Source organism: Tenrec ecaudatus, chromosome X (assembly GCF_050624435.1).
Source record: "Tenrec ecaudatus isolate mTenEca1 chromosome X, mTenEca1.hap1, whole genome shotgun sequence".
Classification (NCBI taxonomy): domain Eukaryota; kingdom Metazoa; phylum Chordata; class Mammalia; order Afrosoricida; family Tenrecidae; genus Tenrec; species Tenrec ecaudatus.
Genome location: NC_134548.1, coordinates 91872092 through 91893300, shown reverse-complemented (window position 1 = coordinate 91893300; position 21209 = coordinate 91872092). Strand labels below are relative to the sequence as shown.

Genomic DNA, 21209 nt, shown 5'->3' with positions numbered 1-21209 from the left:
AGCTCAGTCAGAATTTACCCTGCAGATTAGGTTTCTATTTATAATTTTTATAAAATATGTTCAGCAACATTGCTTACATTTTTCACAATATGTTAACATCTTCGTTGTTTATATTCTGCCCCCTGCATACTCAGTTTTCCTTTAAAATACATGCTGATAGTTGGGTCTCATACAGATGATCTTTTTAAAAAGCACTTTACTCATCAGTGAGAGACTGTATTTTTGAGCCAATCTGTTATTTAGCTAAAAGGAATATGTGCATGATATATTCCTTGGGGAATATATGCATGATTCAAGGTTTCAAGTTTCACCTGATAGTTGGGAAGTTTTCTAATCACAGCTGGTCCAGGAAATTTTGCTTTTTTTAATAATTTAAGTTCTGTTCGATTTTTTCTTCCATTCTATCAGCATTTGTGTATTGTAGCTTGGATTGGAGCCATAGTACTAGGCATGAGAGACACACTAGTATGCAGCTAAGGGTTTGGGTTTGCTTTGTTCCTTTATATGCTATAAGAACCTGAAATAGGTTCTGTTGTTGAGGAGCTTGCAGACTAGTGATAGAAACGTGTGCTTGACCTCTAATTTAAAATGTCCCATTGATTTCTTAAGCTGAGTATGATAATTTGATATTTGCATGCTCACTTGTTTATATTTATCAGTGAACAAAAATAAGTCAGATGCTTTTATTTTTACTTTTGGAAAGAATATTTGAGTCCCTAGAGTAAATTAATTGGAAGCAAATGTGTGAAAGTACTTCATAATCAAAAAGAGTCCATTCAAGTGTAGCATAGCTTTATTTTTCTATTTAGCCATAATGATCTTCTGAAGTAATACATTCCTACCACGAAAATTTCTACTTTAATTTCAGAGAACAAGTTTAATAGCATGATGAAATGCTATGCAGAACCCTAGAAAGTTGTTAAAAATCATTCTTGGTAGATGAGTCTACCACACTTATCTTTAAGAGTTTTATTAGCATCAGACAGATATTTACATATTAATCAAGACAAATAAACATGTGCAAATTTAACTAGGAATCTATTATTTAGATGAGAAGTTAATCAGTGTAGGTTGAAAGGTCCATCACTTCAGCATCTTGTTTCTGCTAAAATATTGATTGTGTTACTGATTTCAGTGATGCTTCATGTTACAGACTACAAATAACCATATAATTACTATTTAATTGAGTGATAATTACTTTTTGGCATTTATTAAGTTTTCAGCTTAATTACAAGGTTATTTGTTCTCTGTAAAATAAAATAAGCCTTTTAAAAATGCTCCCAACCAAATAGCTCTTTAAATATGTCATCTCTAAACCCTACAAACAAAAGTCATTAAGACACAAGGCAAAAAAATTACAACAAAAATAATCTCATCAAACACAAAAAGATTTACCAGCTGCAGCTTTATAGATTTAGCCTTACAAAACAAAACCGCACTGCCATTTAGTTGACTCCAATTCATATGAGGGGCCCTGTAACACAGAAGAGAACTGCCCCTGTGGGTTTTGAGGTGATAAATCATTACAGGAGCAGAACACCTCACCTTTCCCCCCTAGAATTTACACTGCTTGCAACATTTATACGACACTTGTAGAGAAACTATACCACAAATGATCATTTTCCCAGGGTCTAGGCTATCCTTTAGCATCATTTATCATGTTTTCCCCCTTCATCTCCACACCACGCCAAGAGAAGTGACACAATATTTCAGTTCTTCATGTTTAAAGAATAAATTAATTTCAGCCATACTTGAAATTTCTGCAATTGAAGGAATTCGGCAACTGGCATGGTTACTTTTATGTGTAAAATTGACTAGGCTCTGATACCCAGCAATGTGGCAGAAAGTAGACTGTCTGATTCTCCATTATATGATCACATGTGCTCAGCCAATCAGCCGAGAGGAGAGTCTCCCTAGAGGTATGGCTTGCTGGGCAATCTCTCTCTGTTTTGAAGGCTGTACTCTTCTTGTCACCTTACCACTGGTTCCTGAGACATAAAGCTACCCAAATCTCCATTCTAGCATCTGACCCACCTATTTTGGATTTGCCAGTCCCTTGCAACCTCATGGGCAACATCAGGAAAAACAGTGAAAAGGATGAAAGTATCAAATATCTCCTTTCCCTACAATCTGCAATCAATACACATGTAAGCAGTATTGCATTGGAAAATTTGCTGCACAGACCTACTTAGTGATCATGAGCTAAGATATCATTTTGAGGTGCATTTGAAAGTATTTTGCATTTGCATTTTTAGTAACTTCATCTGCATGTGAAACCTGGACAGTGAATAAGGAAAGCCAGAGAAGAATTGTTGTCTTTGAATTATGGTGTTGGACAAGAATATTGAAGATCATGTGTACTACCAAAGGAGCAACCAGTCTGTCTTGGATTAAGTCCATCAAGGATACCTCTTAGAAGAAAGGATGGTGAGATTTCTATTATCTCATATACTTTAGGCGTGTTATCAGAGAATACCAGTCTTGGCAGAGAGCCTTAGGTCTTGGGACTATCAAATTTGTTCTCTCCTTCTGGATCCAAGGCTGCAGCTAAAAACATGTTCCATCAGATCCTTGGTCAGGTGAAGAAGCAGTTTGAGACCTCTCTGCATATTTATTGGAGCTGGAGGTACTTGCACAGCACTGTTTGTCATGTATCTAGCATTGTTTAATACATATGTCAGTTGGGATAGAAAGAACCTTCCAGAACCATGGAAAAACCTGGGGCCTAATGATTAATGCAGGTTCTACACTTAACACGGATTAAAGCAAACTGAAGAATGAAGGGCCTGACTTCTAAATGAAACGTTTTCCATAAAACTGCTTAGATTGAAGGTCTTCTAGAACGTATCTGCACAAATTCCCCCATTTCATCAGTATTTCATTCTTCCCTAAATGCATGAAATCATGTTGGCTTAGGAAGTTGGGGTTTATGCTGATTAAGGGTGCCTGGCTATCAGAAAGCATGCCGTCATGGGCATTAAAGATTTCTTTTCAAACAAGCAGTTATCTGAGTGAGGTGTCAACTAAACCCAGAGGAAAAAGCATACCAGTCGGTGTGATCCAAGTATTATAAAGAATATAATCCAAATCTAAAGGTAGAGTGGCATTGGAACTTAAATTGTGAACACTCAGTTTGCAGAAGGCTTTGGATGACAGTGGAAGCCCAAAAATCCATTCGCAAGCCACCCACCTGTTTTAGCTCTCATGAATCCCTGCGGACCACAGTTGAGGATGTACATAGGCTAATAGTGGTATCAGACAGAGAGCACTGTAAAGCCGATTACGGCAGATGTAGCTCGGCCAACATTTAACAACTTATTATTTTCTCTTTTGACCCATAAAAGCGGGTTCCGTTTTTTTTTAAGGGAAGGAGAAATACACATGGATTAAGCCCCGTGGGAATCCCTTCTGACCAGGGAACAGGGATGTGAACAGCCTTCATAACATGCATAATGCATCAGAAAGTGGATTGCTACAAATGCAGTTAGATTAAAATTTGACACCCTATCATTTTATATTCTTTATGATTCATTTAAATTTGTTCTAATTTTTAATATTTTCTTCTTGCTTTTCTATTGTTTTTTGTTGTTGCTTCTGTGTTTTTAAACGTTTTTCTGTATATGAAATCCAGGATAGGTAAATCCATGGAGATAGTAAATAATTAATGATCCCTTGGATGCATGATAGAGAAGTTTTGGGGGAAACGGGGAGCTAATAATAATGAGTACAAGATTAAAGAAAATGTTTGCAAACAGATTGCAGTAATGCTTGTACAACTCTTCTTGATATGAACAAACTCTTGATATGCATGCCAATTAAATACCACTAAGATTGTTGAAAAAGAAGTATCTGAAAAGTCAAATGAAGAAGAAGAGGGATATGGAGGGGAGGAGGAGAAGAAGAAGGAGAGACCAGTCTGATGAACAACACCAGGCTTGGTAAGTTAAAGGGTCATTGATGGAACAAAGGGTTCAAACTTTGACCGGTTGTGTGAGGATGGCTCAGAACTGGGAAATGTTTCATTTTGTTGCACCTGGGATCACTATGAGAAGGAACTAAACTGAAAGCATCTAAAAACAACAATAGTAACTCCATCCTCACAAATGCATCAGCCACACTGTTGAATAAAATCTCTACATAGCAAAATAAAGTACACAGTACATTAGGTAAATCTGCTGCACAAGACTTCTTTAAAGTATAGAATAGCAAAGATATCACTTTGAGGATTAAGATACACCTGCCCAAAAGTCATGATATTTTCTATTCTTTCATATGCATATGAAAGTTGACCACTGATGAAGGAAAACTGAAGAAGAATCAGTGCAATTGAATGTTGGTTCTGGCAAAAATATTGAAAGTATCAAAAATTGACAAAAGAACTCTGGTGGGTTTCCAAGACTATACATCTAGAAGTAGAACATCTCATCTTTCTCCCACGGAGCAGGTTGAAATTTTTGAACTATCGACCTTGAAGTTAACAGCCCAATGTGTAACCATTATGCCACCATGGTCCTTTGAGGAAAGATCAGTCCCGGGGAAAAGACACCATGCTTAGTGAAGTAGAGTGGCAGCAACAAAAAGGAAAATAGTCAATGAGATGAATTGAGACAGCGGCTGCAACCTAGGGCCGAAAGCCAAGGACAAATGGGGGACAGTGCAGGATCTGGCAGTGTTTCATGCTGTTGTGCATAAGGTCACTATGAGTGGAGCCAACTCATCTCATGTGGGAATCAACTGACTTCAATATTGGTGGATCAATCCAGCCAATTTCTCCGAGGGAGAAACATGAGGCTGTCAAGTTTCTGTAAATAGTTACAGACTCTGAAATTGAGCTTCACCACTGAATGACAGTGAGTTTGAAGTGCTTTTGTTATGTCTTGTGCGTGTGTGTATGTGCGTGTAAATTTTACTGGATTTTCTCCTCTACAGGACCTAGAATAACGTATTTTGTTACAGAGAGAGATTCTAAAGGAAAACTTTATGGATGCAATTTCTAAATTGGTTTTTAGGCCAGGCTAAGTTTAAAGGCACCAGTTTCTCTATTTCCAGACCAATTCCATTAAGGACAGGAAAGTATTTTGCTTCTTACTGGGATAGATATGTATATCTTATATGCATATGGCTTTGCTACATGCATGCATATTTTTTTTGCAAAAATGACCAACTACAAGACTGACAGCATGTCTTCTTCATCATCATGTACCCCACATAGCCTGGCTTCAGAGCAAGGAACATGTCACAGAAAATGAATTGTGGTAATGGGCCCATTCTCATGGAATTTACTAATTTTAGAATATATTACCCATCATTCTAAAACAACTGGCATGATAGAACAATAGAATTAATTTAACAAAAAACTCAATTATGGCAGTGGCTTTGTGACAATACCTGACAAGGCTTGGAGAATATTCTTCTGGAGTCCATATAAGTTTTGAGTCAGCATCTTATATATAGTGTTTTCCTCATACTGCAAAGATTCAGGATTTAGGAATCAAAGGATGAAAATGGGAGTGGCACCAGTCACTATTATCCCTAGTGACCCAATCTCAAAATGTCTGCTGGTCTGAATATATTCATTTCAAGTAGAGGAAATATTACCTAGAGACATGATATCAAACTAGAAGTTAAGAATGTGAGATGGCCACTTTGGTTCCCTCATACATTTGAATCAACAAGCTAAGAAGTGATTGACCATAAATGGCTAAGAAGGAATGAGATTGTTCTTAGAAAAGGATGATAAAGATGCGCATGTCTGGAATTCAGGACACCCGTAGGATATTTCTTAATACTAACCATGTCCTATGGTGGAAGTCCATGGAAAACCCAATGACTGTAAGAGTGCTAGAGGCTGTTCAGGAATGAAGGTTTGGGTCACCTCACCATACAAAGAACCATGCCAAGCTGAGGCACTTGCTAAAGATAAAGGACGGTGTGGAGGAAAGAAGTTCTGATATCATCTGCAACTAAACGACAATTTGCAGAAATAAAGATTGTAATTGGTATGAACATACTTTTTGGTATGTTAATGTAGTGTGTGTGTGTGTGTGTGTGTGTGTGAGAGAGAGAGAGAGAGAGAGAGAGAGAGAGAGAGAGAGAGAGAGAGAGAGAGAGAGAGAGAGAGAGAGAGAGAAAGTAAAAAAGTAATGCTACTTAGGATCTACTGCATATATGTACGGTTTACTTGAAAAAAAATACCCCTAATTGTGTGTCTGTGATCAGTGTATTGTTGAAGACAAGTTATCTCAGTAATACGCTTGCCTTAGTCTACTCAGTGTGCCTTTAAAAGAAAGATCAAATCAAAACAGTGGCTCACAAAGGGGATCTGCAGGGTCATTTAAATTCAACACGGAGAGAGAAGCTTATGGTAATGGCGTTTGAGGATTCTAAAGAGGCAATGCTGATATATTTTCAAAAAAGACAGAGGAATTTATTATGAAGAAGCTTTAAGCAAATTAAAAGCTATTGGTGAAGAAAAGAGCAGGAAAGTTCCACTGTCATTTTATGCTCCATCCTGACATTGCACATGCAATAGCTCTTCTATAAGAATTTTGTTGGAAACCTGACTCTATCCACCTTTTGATACAGAGTTTTTTCTTTAGACTTCATTTTACTCTCCAAAGTAAAAGAATATTCCAAAGACACACTATTTGAGTTCCTTAAGGATTGCAAAAATGATGTTTTGATGTGGTGTACATAGAAGGGTACAGAATTGTCTGGGGAAGGGTGGGAGAGATGGAAATATTGCCCTCAGAAATTTATTGGATGGAGGATATGTTGTCAAAAAATAGTTATATGTATTTATTCTTGTAAATAAGTTTCATAATTTATTTTATGGTTTACTTATATGTGTGCCTATATTTGTGTGTATGTGTAATTTTTATATATGTGATGCTTTATATTCTGGAACATATTTCCAACACATTCTGTTTGCATAAACCTGTGCATGAACAAATTGAAAACGTAGTTGAAATACTTTTCGATAAATCCTCATCATGTATTCATCCTCCACCATTAACTGTGTAAATGCCCCTTGGGAAAGCTGTCTCCCTCCAGAATATAAAAGTCTATTCTACCCTTTACTCTTCCATTTGCCTGTCTCCGATTTTGGCATGTAAGCCCACAGAAGTTTGCAGCCTCCATTTAAAAAAACTTTTATTAGCACTTCATCCACGTCAACAATTCAATCATGTCAAGAAAAGTTGTTTATTTATTAACACACTCAATTCTAGACTATTTTCTTCTTCCTTATATTTATTGTTTTTCATGTAATTTCTTTCCACTTGGGGCAAAAGTATACAGAACAAACCATTCTCCAAATCCACAAATTCTACACATATAATTCAGTGCCACTGATTAGTACACTTCATGTTGTAAAGCATTATTGATATAATTTTCCAAATTATTCTACCACCATTCGCATAAACTCAATGCCCCCCTCAGCAACAATGGTTTCTCCTTCACTCATAGTAGCCATTTGTCAAGCTTGTTTTTTTTATTTCTTCTTGTATTTTTGTTGATATAGTGTTCACACTCTCACCCATGATTAAATCGCTCTAAAAGAGAGTTGTATAAACATCATCACAATCAGTTCCAGTGCTCCCTCCCCCATCTCCCTTCAGCCTGCTTTATGACCTGCAGATCTGGCAGCCCCACATCCTACAGCCCGATGATTTGCAGAGGTCTTCAGGTTGCCACCTGACCCATGGATTTGAGACGTTATCACTCTACATATTTGTGTGAGCTATGGCTCTCTCTCTCTCTCTCTCTCTCTCTCTCTCTCTCTCTCTCTCTCTCTCTCTCTCTCTCTCTCTCTCTCTTACACACACACACACACACAAACACACACACACACACGCGTGCACGCACACACACGTTTCATTGGCATTAGTACTCTAGAACACCTGGACTACGACACCCTGAGAACATTACTTCATAACTTAGAAACTTTATAGTGTTGGACATTCCCTAACAGAATGTAAGTAGGTTTTCTGGTTTCAGAAAGATAGGACACGTTGTAAGCTGCATCTATTCATATTTATAAGATACAGGCAGCTGATATTTTGCTCTTTAAAAGTATATTTCACTATTGTATTTGTATGCATGAGAGAAAGAAATATCAGCCATTATGAATCAAAGAGTGTATGAGATGAATCATTTTGTTGTTTTTTTCTAAAATTCCAGTTATTAAGTATTGATATCATGAATCTTCAAGAAATGTAATATAAAACATATGGCCTGTGTTTGATTTAGTCAGAAATCATGAGACATGTCATTCTCTTCCATGGTACCTATTCTTCATAGTTTTAAAGAAATGCAAGTAACATTCTTGCACAGATTAGCAAATTTCAGAGAGTATAGAGGCAGTTAAGGGTGGCATTATAGGAACTTGTAAAATACCACTGTATTGAATTTCTGAAGTGAGAGCAAGTATGAGTGACCTGGGATTAACTTTCTTAAGATATCACTGATAATTAAGAATCTTTGAGCCAATGGTTGAATGTGGCCTTCCATTCGTTTATTTTACAAGCCAAGAAAACAGGAATGACATTAGATTTGAAGGTGTTGTTTGCTTGCATGTAAAGTGCTGCTCTGATTTTCAACATACTTATTAAATTAAATAAGATTTCCCCCCATAACAGTAAGACCTTTAATTGCATGGTGGATTAATAATAATCTCCTTGGTTTGGCATTGAGTATAGCATGTCAAGTGTGCCAGCAGCACTTCAACTCTACTTGATCGTCCAATGTTTATAAAGAGAAACAAACTATGACCACACAGCAAACTGAATCCATCCTCTCAGTGTTGGCAAATTCATCACTTATTTTAAGCTTGCATTGTGCTGTGTTCTCAACCAAATCAGAGGCATCAGCAGCCAATTCAGCAACCAGGCAAAAGGTACCCATGTAAATCGGTCAAATAATATTTATCATATATGAAATTGTTTAAACTGATAACTGGAACCTGGTCACTATGGTCATAAAAGGATTTTTGTGTTAAGTTGGGCATCAATCAATCTTTGAGAACTTAATGTACGGTTCATCGTGTTCTCAAAAGATATCAATAGGAGGAAAGGCAACAAAAGCAATAACAATACAAATTACCAGAGGCAAAATTATTTCATTTCTGTTACCATTTACTCTCTTTTTGAGCTCTTAAATATATACCTAAAACATATATTTAAATGTATTAAAATCATCCAAACCAGAATTCTATCAGAAATAAGGAAAAAAAAAAACTTTCACCTAAGGGTTTTAATCTGATAAAAGAAAACCTTCACTTGTCAATGAGTCAAGCAATACACTATCAAGGCTCATGTGGTATAATCCATGTTTATGTTTTACTTTATCACCTTTATGAATGTAATTATATATAGTTATTTTTAAAGCATATTTCATTTTCTGTTTTCCTTAAATAAAAATTAAGTCTCAGAATAGATCATTTAAAGGTTGACAACTCATTTTAATAGAAAAAAAACTGTGAAGCTAATTTATACTTCATTTACTTGACTCTGTTTGCTCTTTAAGCCGCCCAGCCGTATGGCGGCTGGCTGTTCTGCCGTGCGGCGGCCCAAGGCCGCCCCCGAAGAACCAGTGGTGGCGCCGGCTGGCATTGTGCCTTGCTTAGAGCTGCTAAGCTACGCTGCCGCTTGCACGCTGTCTTTTAGGTGTCCCTATTGCATATGACAACATCAAAGTAGTGTGTGAGCTGGGAGATATTTATGATGATCAAGGACACATTCATCTTAACATTGAAGCAGATTTTGTTATTTTCTGCCCTGAACGAGGACAAAACCTTGTGGGCACAGTTAATAAAGTGTCTTCCAGCCACATCAGCTGTTTAGTACATGGCTGTTTCAATGCCTCTATCCCTAAACCGGAGCAGATGCCACCTGAGCAGTGGCAAACCCTGGAGATAAACGTGGGAGATGAACTTGAATTTGAAGTGTTTCCCTTAGGCTGATGCTGCTGGAGTCTTTCGCATTCGAGGAAAACTAAACATGGCCAGTTTGCAAGCCAAGTGTTCTCACGTTTCCGAAGAAGCAACAGAAACCACCGCTGAAGAAACTATTGGAAATCCTTCAAAGAAAAAGAAGCGCCTAGAGACGTGCAGAGTGGACGAGGGTGCGACAGAGCTGGTGGCTGTCTTGGCACAGGGGGAAAGCGGGCTGCAGGCTAATGGTGGGGAGGAGCCCCAGGAGAAGAGGAAGAAGAGGAAGCACTGTGAAGATCGGGACCCAGACCCTGTATTCCCAGGCAGTGACTCCAGCGGCTACCAAAGCGACCACAAGAAGACAAAGAAGAAACGAAAACACCGCGAGGAGGCAGCGCTTCCCCCCACTTTGGAGCCCTCGCCTAAAAAGAAAAGGAAAACGTAATCTGCTTGACTGCATTTCAAACACGGGCCACCTTTTAAATTTGGTCATCTCACAGTAGATGAAAAAATGTGTTGAATGATGTGAAATGCATATGTGTTTCACATAATTTAAGGAACCATTTGATTTTGAGGTGTGCGTATGTGTTAAAATTATGAAACCCGTCTCTAAAGGATTTTAGGGATATTTATGTGCCAATTTGTTATGTAAGAATAAAAAATGAAGCTGTTCTTAAAAAATAAATAAATACAAGTCCCATAGGCCTGATATCATCACCTTTAAAAAATTATATTTTTTGTCAGAAAACACCTAATTTCTAATAAATATGTTATATATTTAGCAATGATTATAAAACAGAAATGCTGACGTATGATGTGAATGTTCAGCAGGCTCCTACTGTTCAGATGTGTATTTCCTATTAACATCAGTGCAATCAATGTCCCTTATAAATCTTGGAGCAAATCAAATTAAAATAGATCTTTGCCATCCTAACAAGAGTTAAATTGCTGTCAGAAACTGTTTTAAAATAATGCTATTCTTGATTTCACAAAATGCATTGTTGTGGAAATTTTGTAATATTAAGGGACTGAATAAAGGGTTAAGATTCACATTTGGATATACTGATATATGAAATTCAACATGTCATATACCTCCCCACATGCCATACTCCACTATCCCTTTTCTTGTTCAATCAGCACTACATGCATGATCTTCAGTGACAAAATGAAACTTAAGGGTCATTTTGATTCTTCTCTTAACCTTCATCAATTCATGTTAAGTTCATTGTTCCAATCCATTCTACATAAATCATGCTATCCCTTTTGGTGAAATGTCCCTTTCATCATTTTGCTCTAGAAATTTTACTATTCCATGTCAAACTGATTCAATATCTTCTTCTTTTTGTCAATTTTTTCTTTTTTTATAGATCATTTTATTGGAGCTCATACAACTTTTATCACAATCCATACATACATCAATTGAGTGAAGCACCCTTATACATTCGTTGCGCTCATCATTCTCAAAATTCGCCTTCCATTTGGGTTCCTGGATTCAGCTAATTTTCCTTTTTTCCCTTCCCCTCCCTCCCTGCTCCCCATCTCTCATGAACCCTTATTAATTTATAAGTTATTATTTTATTTTATCTTAGACTGCCTGGCATCTCCCTTCACCCACTTTCCTGTTGCCCATCACCCAGAGAGGAGGTTATATGTAGATCCCTGAGATAAGTTCCCCCTTTCTAACCTCCTTCTCTGCTGGTATCGCCACTCTCACTGTTGGTCCTGAGGGGTTCATCTGTCCTAGATTCCCTATGTTTCCAGATCCAAACTGTACCACTGTGAATCCTCTGGACTAACCAGGTTTGGAAGGTAGAATTGTTATCATGATAGTTGGAGGGGAGGAAGCGTTTAAGAACTAGAGGAAGGTTGTGAGTTTCATTATTGCTACAATGAACCCTGAGTGACTCATCTCCTCCCACTACCCCTCTGTAAGAGATGTCCAGTTGTCTACAGATGGGCATTGGGTCCCCATCATGCACTCCCCTCATTCACAATGATATGATTTTCCCCTGCCTTTGTTGCTTGAAACGTGGTCTCCTCGGCCCTTCATGATCACACATGTTGGTGTGCTATTTCCATGCGGGCTTTGTTACTTCTGGGCTAAATGGCCACTTGTTTACTTTCAAGCCTTTAAGTCCCCAGACGCTATATTTCTCAATAGCCTGGCACCACCAGGCTTCTTCAACACACTTACTTATGTACACATTCATCTTCAGCGTTTATGTGGTGAAGGTGATCACACAATAATATTTTTATTTTTTTGGAGTCTGCTACCTGATCCATCAACACCTTATGTTCACTTAGGCTTGTGTGTTTCTTCTCTATGGACTTTGTTGCTTCTGAGCTAGATGGCCACTTGTTTGCCTTCAAGCCTTTAAAACCCCAGATGCTATATCTTTTTGATAGCTGGGCACCATCAGCTTTCTTCACCACGTTTGCTCATGCACATGTCTGTCTTCAGCGATCATGTCGGGAAAGTGGATATCATGGAATTACCGTTTAGCTGAGCAAGGTGCTATTGTATTGAGGGAGTGTGTGCAAGGAGGTCCAATGTCCACCTGCTACCCTAGTACTGAATCTATAAATATATGGACATAAGTCTATTGCCCCCATAATCATAAATATATTTACATATGTACGTGTCTGTATTTAGGCTTCTCTGTATGTCCTTTGCCTCCTACTCCTTTCCTCTATTTCCTTATGCTTTCCTCCTGTCTGACTCCCATGCTCAGCCTTCATTCTGGTTTCAGTAATTCCTTGCAATATCTTTTTGGAGGTTCTGGCTAACAACATAAGACAGCGGAAGGACATCAAAGGGATCCAAATGGGAGAGGAGGAGGTGAAACTATCACTATTTGCAGACAACATGCTCCTGTACATTGAAAACCCCAAAAGTTCCACAGCTGGAGTACTTACAGCTATAGAGGAATATGGAAGAGTAGCAGGATACAAGATCGACACCTCGTGATCGCACTGGCTGGTGTGCTTCTTCCATGTGGATTTTGTTGCTTCTAAGCTAGATGGCTGATTGTTCACCTTCAAGCCTTTAAGACCCCAGACATTATCTCTTTCAATAGTCGGGCACCATCAGCTTTCTTGGCCACATTTGCATATGCACCCGTTTGTCCTCAGCAATCATATCATGGAGGTGTGCAGCCAATGATATGATTTTTTTGTTCTTTGGTGCCTGATAACTGTTCCCTTCGGAACCACGTGATCACACAGGTTGGTGTGTTCTTCCATGTGGGGTTTGTTGCTTCTGAGCTAGATGGCCGCTTGTTTATCTTCAAGCCTTTAAGACCCCAGAAGCTTTCTCTTTTGATAGCTGGGCAAGATCAGCTTTCTTCACCACATTTACTTGTTCACCCACTTTGGCTTCAGCAGTTGTGTTGGGAGGGTGAGTATCATAGAATGCCAATTTAATAGAAGAAAGTATTCATGCATTGAGGGAGTGCTTGAGTAGAGGCCTAAGGTCCTGCTGCCACCTTAATACTAAACCTATAAATCTAGGCACATAGATCTATTTCCCCATCCTCATATATATATTTGCATATGTACATGTCTTTGTCTAGACCTCTATAAATGCCCTTTGCCTCCTAGCTCTTTCCTCTATTTCCCTTGACTTGCCTCATGCCCCACTATCATGCTTTGTCCCCATCTGGGTTACAGCTATACCTCTTCATTACCTTCCCCTTGATCATTCCCTACCAGGCCTGCCATTCCCACCTCACCACCAATTTGTTGTTGTTCCCTTGTCCCTGGTTTTGTTAACACCACTTCCTTACCCCCACCTCCCCCTATCTCCAGTGCCCCTGGAACTGTAGGTCCCGTTGTTTTTCCTCTAGATAGTTAATCTAGCCTATCTTATTTAGACAGACCTGTGGAGAGCTAATAACATGCACAGAAACAAGACAGAGGAAAACAAAGCAATAGTATACAACAAAACAACAACAAACCACTGACAAAGATAACAATTTTAATATGCAAACTTTTCATTATTGAGCTTTGTGACTTCAGGATAATCGCATCATTATTCAGGATATGTTTTCTCAATTTATGATTAGGAATGAAAGCTAAAGAGCTCTGGATTTAATGTTAAATTTCTAATAATCTTCTATCCTTAATATATATATAATATTTTACATTCTGCAGGACTGGATAGGGCAGAGGTTGTACACTGGTACATATGAGGGCTGGAGGCACCGTGAATCCAGGGTGGATGATACCTTCAGGACCAAGGGTGTGAGGGGCGATGCTGGGAGAGTTGAGGGTGAGTGGGTTGGAAAGGGGGAACTGATTACAAGGATCCACATGTGACCTCCTCCCTGGGAGATGGACGTCAGAGAAGGGGGGGGAAGGGAGATTCCGGATAGGGCAAGATATGACAAAATAATGATGTATAAATTACCAAGGGCACATGAGGGAGCGGGGAGGGAGGGGAAAAAAAAGAGGACCTGATGCAAGGGGCTTAAGTGGAGAGCAAATGCTTTGAGAATGATTGGAGCAGGGAATGTATGGATGTGCTTTATACAATTGATGGATGTGTATGAATGGATTGTGATAAGAGTTGTATGAGTCCCTAATAAAATGTAAAAAAAGAAAAAAAGCCTATTTTATAGGACATTTTAATATGAATTTGATAAGATATAATAGTAAGAAATGTTAATTTTCTTCTATGTGATAATTATGTAGTTATAGAAGAGTATTTTTTAAGAAGAGTATTTCTAGGAGATGCATTCTGACTTAGGTATAAAGTACAGTATCAAAATATGTATAGTTTCTACAGCTTATTTTCAAATGTCTCAGCAAATAAAGAATAAAATAAACATGAAAAAAATTTCACATTCTCTGTAAATTTTAGCTAATATTTTTAAGTTATACAAATTTATAGGGTTAATGCTATGAAAAACTGCAAATGGATACACATACAAAACAATAAAATGTGAATAATACCATCGTAGCATACTCGTCACAAGAATAATACTTTGTAGACAGTGTATCTCTCCTCCCTTCTCTATATATGCATCTATGTAAAAATGTATACATATATATGTGCAATCATTTGAAAAGCTAAATGTATAATTTAGAGTATAATGACTAGTCTATCATTTGAATATTCTATTCTAGAATATTAACTAATATACTATTCAGTTATTTGTAGAGTTAAAATGCAATTCACACCAAAATAATTTTGAATGCCCCACAAAATCTAAGTTGCATGAAGGAATAGTATGTAAAATATTTATAATATTCTAAATATTTTAGAATATTATTTCTAAATAAAAATTGTAGTATGAATTTATTTTGCATATGCTTTTGTTTTTTATAATGTAGCTATCTTATTACTTATAAATATAACCTTCTTAGCTAAAACTAAATGTGCTTCATCATTGATATTTTTTTAAATAATTAAGTATTATGCTTCTATTACAATTGTTAACTATAATTCAAAGCTTGCTCTAAATCGTAAAAAATAAACATTGTTCCACCTTTTAGAGAAGAACTAGTGCTTCCCAAGGTTAAAAAAATAATGAAGATTTAAAGTTCTTAAACTCTTGGAATGTAACCCCATCAATGAGGTGTCCATCCACTAGTGAATGTGTTTGTTAGAACTTCACTCTAACCTTCCTTTTCTTTGCTAAATGGAGAGAAATTTCCTACTTGTGTATGGAGTACTTCCCTCTTGTTCGGGAGTTTTAATGTACATTAAGTTTGTTTGAGTACTATGATAAGGTGATCAGTTTGTCCCCCATTTTGAACATGAAATGTAAATAGGTCATGCCTATTTGTTTATGCTATTTTTAGAGGATATAACTTATGGTATAGGCATTCCTTTGCCATGCCTGACATAGGTCTTATAACAACAAGAAACTTCAACAATTATTTTGGACAGAAGGGAAGAAGCAAAGGAAACATGAAAAGAGGGAAAAAGGGAGGACAGAAAGAGGCATGTGAGAAATATTTATAATATTTTGACAGGATATGTTGCAGTTTCCTGTCGCAAACACTTTACTGAGTTTCTTTTGCTATGCTGGAGAGAGAAACAGTAGCTAGATAGATTGATTTTCTCCAAAATTCTCCCCAAACTGGTTTCAAATACAAGAATTAACAGGTGACGGGTTTATCAATTAGTGTAACAAGAGAAAAGCACACTGAATATTTGTGCAATCTAAATTTAGGTGGGAAAATTTTCTGATTGGCAAGTAACAAAAATAAAAAATGCGTTCCTTTAGTTTCCTATTTATATGAAAGGACTGTTTCTGCTTACAATGCATTTGCTTAGAAAGACACACATAAGTTTAACTGGAAAACTGGGGACGCTAGGTCAGTTGGTTAGCAAGTGTAGAAAATAACACAGTTTTATTTAATTCGCAATTTACACTAATCCAGGAGAGGCCAGAGGTAGGGAAAGACAAAAGAGGAGGCTATGTCAAGGGCTCAAATAGAAAGCAATAATTAGAAAATGATGATGGTAACATATGTACAAATATACCTGATACAGTGGGTGTATGGATTGTTATGGGAGCTGTAAGATCCCCCAATAAAATGGTCTTTGAAATAAAATAAACTTCAAAGCAATGGTGAGGAAAGAAGGGGTTTTTCTTTTTCCTAAATTCTCACTAAGTAGCTATTGTACCCTTTCTCTCCCTGTCTTCTAGAAAAGTAGTGGGGTGTTTAATTTAAAGTATCCTTTTACCCTTCAGATGTAGCATGTTATGAGACGCTTTTCAATGAGTATTAGCCACTGATGAGTGCAAACTCTCTGACAACTTCCTTAGATTTTTTGCAGTTACACGAGCATTTCACAAAACCCTTCTTCATAACTGTACACATTATATGTTAAGCATTAAATGAAGCAGAGCTTCACCTTAAGCCTAGAACCCAGAATAATGATTTTAAATCCTTTTTATTCTTTTGTAAATAGATAATAAAAATGCGAAAGGTGTTATGAAAGCATTTTAAATAATTTCCACTTGAATACATGAAGGCTGATGAAAAAGAATTAGGTGAATTTGTGAGGAGTGATAAATAATATGTGTGTGTCGTGTGTCGCGCGTGTGTGCAAGGTAGCATTTCGAGTGCAAAGCATGACATAGTAAACTGAAAGTGTCCTGGATATGTCTAATCTCCCCAATCACTGCCAGACTGCTTTTCACTGGAAGGACAGGAAAGCTCACAAACAGTCCTCATTGGGATCTATTGGTAAAAAGCCAGCAACGAAATACACTGGAAAAGGTTATTTTCTGCTTGTACTTCCCTTGAGTTGAAGCTTTCTAACAATTTAGCAACTATATTTTGCCTGAAGATAAACAGTATGATCATTTTTGTCTTTTGTTACAAACTGAATGCATGCCGTCTAATCTTGGAGTCTCTTCCTCTACACTACAGGTGCTTCCCTTTTGCTCTTAAACATCACCATTGTGCATTTGTTGATGCTCTGAAAATAGTGGTTAATCACCTCTCACTAAGAGGACTACAGAAAGTCTAAGTAAATGGTGTTCCAGATAAATTCCAATGAATACAAGGTGTTTCCATGCTCTGAAATATTACACTGGACATTTATAATTTATTTTTTCAAGATTCCTTTTGTCAACAGCTTTGTTCTTTATAATTTCATCCCTTGAATGAATAAGTAAAAGTGTGGAATATCTTTAAAGGAAGTATGTTAGATTATCTAAGGAACTACAGTTGAAATCAAGTGTGTGGAATTTGTTCAAGTTTTGCTACTTAAGTCCTTGAGAAATTACTTTTATTCTGTATATTTTCTGTTAAAATGTGCTGATAAACACTAAAGTCTCTAAGTGTATCCAAAGCTGAAATTGTAGGTAAGCCAGAACAGTTACATAACCCCTTATTTAATCTCCTGGCATTGTGAGTGAGGAGTCGGGCTGCTAATAGCAGGGTCAGCGGTTTGAAACCCCCAGCCACTCAATGGGAGAAAGATGAGGCTTTCCACGCATGTAGAAGATTTAGAAACTTAGAAACCCAGGAGGGTAGGTCTACTCTATATTACAGAGCCACTTTGAATCAGAATTGGCTCAGTGGCAGTGAATTTGGTTTTGAGTTTATTGCAAGAAAGGAGTCCTGGTATCCCAACGGGTTAAGCATTGTGCTGCTATCCAAAGGGTGAGGGATTCAAATCCACCAGGTGCTCCATAGGTGAAAATGAGGCATTGTGCTTCTGTAAACATGTATAGCCTCAGAAACCAGTGGAACAGTTCTACTCTGCCATGCATGGTCCATAAGGATCAGAGTTGACGTGATGACAACAGGGTTGGATTTGGGTGTTAGTGCAAGAAAAGGCCTGGAGGCTTCAAATGACTTCAAAGTAGCACACACAAGTGAAGGTGATTTTAATGAATAATTTCTTGAAAGGGGGGGGCTCGTTCAATCTTTTCAATGTAGGGAAATTTGAATAACAGTAAAGGGAAAATAAAAATTATAAGTCAAATATTCATGACTCGGGGGCTGCCTGTAATTTAGCATATGTAGAAATACACATATTTTATCAAAACAATGACTACTGAGTCTAAAAGATAATGCAACCAAAATCATGAAATTCAAGGTTACATATATATGTGTGTGTGTACATTAACTGCAAATCAGGACCTAAATGGCATAAAAAAGAGCCTGAATTTGACTCCCATTTGTGCTCACATGATTGTGATACACATGATTCATCTTACCAATATGCACGTAGCAATTGTGAGCATAGGATTTCCCTCTTCATATTAATGATGTCATATGGATAACTTAAAATTTGATACGCAAGATTTTTTACATTATGGGTAAAAAATATGTATATACCAGGAATATGGATTCCCCAACCCAGTTCTTGGTTAAGCATTTGCCAGCAAAAATCTATCAGAAACCAAAACATTGTGGCTGTTTTCTAGTCAAATTATTCTTCATTTGAGTATGTATTTTTTATGTTTTACATAACTGAAGGCAAATCAACTAAGTCTACAATGCAGTATAATGAAAAAAGTACATTATAAAGTATGTGATTTTAGCAAAATTATAGAAGACGTTTTATCAATCCATGTGTCGAAACATGAAAACTGCTTTTTTTCCTAAAAAGAAATAGTAATCGTAAACAAAAGCTTAGTCACAGACCTCAGAGCGTTAAAACATTTGGAATTTCCATGATTATTTCCACAAGCTTGAGCAAATCACCAAACTCCACTGACTGGATCCCATTGCTTTATCTTTGTAAACTAAATTTACTAGAATAAATGACCTTGCCAGTCTTTTTAAAGGGGAAATTAGCATTCAGGACAGGTTATGGAGATTTCAATAGCAATGTCTACTCTACTGACATGCTTTTTGTTTGTTTTCCGATTTGGTCTTCTTTGATTAGAGAGAATTAATTCTCTTTTTCTTTACATTAACTATCCACAAAAATAAATGAATAGCATAACAAACCAGTTGTATTCTGAATAACAATTTCTTTACGTCAAATTAATATTGGTGATTTAAAAAGACTATTCCAAAAATATCTATATATTTTCAACAGTCTAGATATATACTCATAGTTAATGTACAATGTTGGCTGAAAAGATCTTCAATATTCTGAAAGCATTTAAAACATGGATCATTTCTAAAGTTTCTAAGGATATATGGCCAAAGAAATACAAAACAACTATTCTAGCAGCCTCTATACATGAGAAACACGTATTTCAAATAATATATAAATAAAAACTGACTAGACGAGATTTGATGATGGCAAGAATTACAGTCACTGAAATATTTCAAATATTAAGAGCACACATTTTTGAAAGAAATTCTGCTTACCCTATTGAACATTAAAATATTGGAAAAAATGACATATGACTAAAAGAGCTTAGGCCACATCTCCATAATTTGTTGTGATTCATTACAATGTATTCCAATACCTAACTAACAAACACAGGGTCCATTTCAGAAAGCATATTTAAAGCATATGAGATGAAATTTCGACATCCTTATTTCTAAGGAAAATTCTGGCTGTACTTCTTCCAAAACAGATTTGTTTGTTTGTTTGTTTGTTTGTTTGTTTGTTTCTTGGCAGGCTGTAGTACTTTCAGCATTCTTCAAAAACATCATAATTCAAATGCATCAAATCTTCTTCTGTCTTCCTTAAACATTTTTCAAATTTCATATGCATATGAGACCAATGAAAATTCCATTGCTTGCGTAGCAGGCACCTTAATCTTCAAAGTGTCTAATCCTTATTAAAGACGGCAATCCTTGACCCTCATCCCTAAGAACTTGCTTCGGGTGCTCCTCACTTTCAGCCAGTAAGCGTGTATCATTTGCACATCACAGGCTACTAATAAGTCTTCTTCCAATACTGACGTCTCAATCTACTTCATTTAGTCCAGTTTCTTTCACTCTATGCTCAGCATACAGATGGGTAAGTAGAATGAAGGATAAAATTCTGATGCAGACCTTCCCAGATTTAAAACAATGCATTGTTCTCTGGTTCCATTTGAACGGCTGCCTCGTGGTCCATATACATGTGCAACATGAACACAGTGAAAAGTGTTACGAATTCCCATTCTTATCAAAGTTATGCACAGCTTGTTATGATCCCCACAAGAAAATTAATTTTCATAATCAGTGAAATGCAAGTAAACATTTTTCTGGTTTTCAGATAAAATCCATCTGATCGCAGCAATGGTATTCCTTGTGTCATATCTTTTTCTGAATCCATCTTACATTTCCAGCATCTCCCTGTCAATGCGCTGCTGCAAGCATTTTGGGGTCATCTTCAGCAAAAAATTATTTGAATATTAATGATATTGCTAGATAATTTCCACATTGTGTTGTGTCACCGTTTTCAGAAATGGCATTAATATGGACCTCTTCTGGTTAGTTGATCAGGTATCTGCTTTTCTTTTTTTTTTTGCATAAACAAATAAGTGCTTCCAGAGCTTCATCAGTTGTTGAAATATTTCAAGTGGATTCCATCAATTCCCAAGGCTTTGTATTTAGCTAATTCCTTCAGAGGAGCTTGGATTTCTACCTTTAGTACCATCAGGTCTTGATCATGTATGTCTTTTATATAGTTTTATTGACATATAATTCACATATTCTCCACTTTCATGGTTAGGCCAAATCATAAAGGATTGCGCAATCATCACTACAATCAGTTCCAGAACATTATCTTACTTCCTACACCCTCTGCTATCAGCTCCACATTTCCATTCGGCCTCTGTCCACTACACTCCCAATAAGCCATTGATCCAGTTGCTATTTTTATAGATCCACTAATTCTGGATTTCATATAATGGAA

The 21209-nt window shown here is 37.0% G+C and overlaps 1 protein-coding gene and 1 pseudogene across 1 annotated transcript in view; one reads left to right on the top strand and one right to left on the bottom strand.

Annotated features, from left to right (window-relative positions):
• The window catches only part of DACH2 (dachshund family transcription factor 2), a 792597-nt gene that overhangs the window by 388585 nt on the left and 382803 nt on the right, over window positions 1-21209 (bottom strand). The window lies entirely within an intron of this gene.
• Window positions 9538-10376, top strand: LOC142434268 (DNA-directed RNA polymerase I subunit RPA43 pseudogene; annotated as a pseudogene).